The following is a 1,972-nucleotide window of genomic DNA, read 5'->3' as shown; positions in this document are numbered from 1 at the left end:
TATGCATATTATTATCATAAATATTTAGTAGTCAATATTCCAATTTTCTAACACATACATATACGATATAGTCAAACAAAATGAGAAGCAATCCAGCTAAAAAAGAATGTAATTAAATAATTAACAAATTCTTAAATTCCTGGTTATTTCATTTCTAATCGAGATATTTTACTGTAGGTTGTGTTTATCATAATTATAAACATTACCAGTGAGAATTATTTAATCGATTAATTAAACTTAATTCTTTTTGAATATTGGCTTGTGTCTTGAAAATAATGGCACACACTGAGAAACCAACTACCATTTTTACCACCGTTGCTTTCTAACACATCCCCACTCATCCTAAGTAATCACGTCAAATATTATACAGCATTTTCTTTTCTTTTCTTTTCTTTTTTTTTTCAGTGGAAAATAACTTTTATTGAGACCCTACCAGCTGCAAAATCTGCTCCTGGCATTAAGCTCCTTCTTCCTTTGCAATTCGGTCTTTCTTGAGTGGTCCCATGAATGCTTTCTTCTCTTCCATGGTCTGGAAGCGGCCATGGCCAAACTTGGAGGTGGTGTCAATGAACTTAAGGTCAATCTTCTCCAGAGCCTGCCGCTTCCTCTGCACCAGCAAGGACTTGCAGAGGGTGAGCACCAGCTTCTTGGTTCCCACCACACAGCCTTTCTGCATGACAAAGTCATTGGTCACTTCACCATAGTGGACAAAGCCACCCAGAGGGTTGATGCCCTTGTCAGACAGGTCATAGTCAGTGGAGGCATTGTTCTTGATCAGCTTGCCGTCCTTGATAAGGTAGCCCTGGCCAATCTTATAGATCTTCTTATTGATCTCAGTGCCGTGATGGTAGCCTTTCTGCCCAGCACGTGCCACAGAGAAGGCCACACGAGCAGGATGCCACGCCCCAATACAGGCCACCTTGCGCAGGCCTCGGTGGGTCTTGCAGGGCAGCTTCTTGGTGTGCCAACGACTGGTGACCCCTTTGTAGTCTTTGCCCTTGGTCACCTCGATGACGTCGATCATCTCATCCTGCCCAAACATTTGGTTCACAGGTACCTGCTGCTCAAGCCTCTCACAGGCCCAGTCCAGTTTCTTGGCCACAGTGCCTCCGTTCACCTGGATCTCCATCAGGTGGGCCTTCTTCTGGCAGAGGAAGCAGGCGCATCTGGGTGTGGGCAATGACACGGATGACTTGGCAGTACTTCTTCATGCTGCTGAAGTCCTTCTCCAGCTGCTTCTTGCCATCCTCATCCTGCCATATCTTGCAGTACTTGGTAAAGGCCTTCTTCTTAGATTTATGCCAGTTCTTATAGAAACGCCTCTTGCACTCATCACTGATGTGCTCAGCGAAGACAGTCTTGAAGGTCCGGAGGCCTCGAGGGGTTTCTACGTAGCCCAAAATGCCCACAACCACCATGGGTTGCGTCTCTACAATGGTTAGAGCCTCCACCACCTCCTTCTTGTTCACCTTAGATCCTGGCCTGTCGACTTCCCGCACGATGTGGGTCATGCCAGCCTTGTATCCCAGGAAGGCTGTGAGGTGGACCAGCTTAGATGGATCATCCTTAGGGAAGCTCCTAACCTTCCCGCGATGCCTGTTGCTGCGCTTCCGAGGCAGGAAGCCGAGGGACTCACGTCTGGGAGTGGAGAACTTTCTGTGAGACATCACGCCATCAAATCCCGCCGGTAGAGCTACAGCATTTTCTTAAAAACGGAAAGTTACTTTCTAATGCAATATGGGTTCAGAGCTTAACAGAAGAAGAGATCCCTCCATGATGAAACCCATAAATATTATAAATATAAGAAGGGAAGTGGAGGATGCTAAGAAAGTGACTAGAGTAATATAACATAATGGACATTGGAAGTTAGGAAAAATGTTTAAAAAGAGGTGATATATAATGTGAAACTTGATAAATAAATAATGTAAGGTGAAACTTGACAAATAAATAATGTAAGGTGAAACTTGACAAA

The 1,972-nt window shown here is 44.5% G+C and overlaps 1 pseudogene across 1 annotated transcript; it reads right to left on the bottom strand.

The window, feature by feature from the left end:
* Positions 1-398: 398 nt before the first annotated feature.
* Positions 399-1,667, bottom strand: LOC111549471 (annotated as a pseudogene). Its single transcript, XR_002733748.2, has one exon. The product of XR_002733748.2 is annotated as a 60S ribosomal protein L3 pseudogene (transcript).
* Between the last annotated feature and the right edge of the window lie 305 nt (positions 1,668-1,972).

This window comes from Piliocolobus tephrosceles, chromosome 6, assembly GCF_002776525.5.
Source record: "Piliocolobus tephrosceles isolate RC106 chromosome 6, ASM277652v3, whole genome shotgun sequence".
Classification (NCBI taxonomy): Eukaryota; Metazoa; Chordata; class Mammalia; order Primates; family Cercopithecidae; genus Piliocolobus; species Piliocolobus tephrosceles.
Note: the sequence above shows the minus strand (reverse complement) of the source record. Positions and strands in the feature narration are given on the sequence as shown.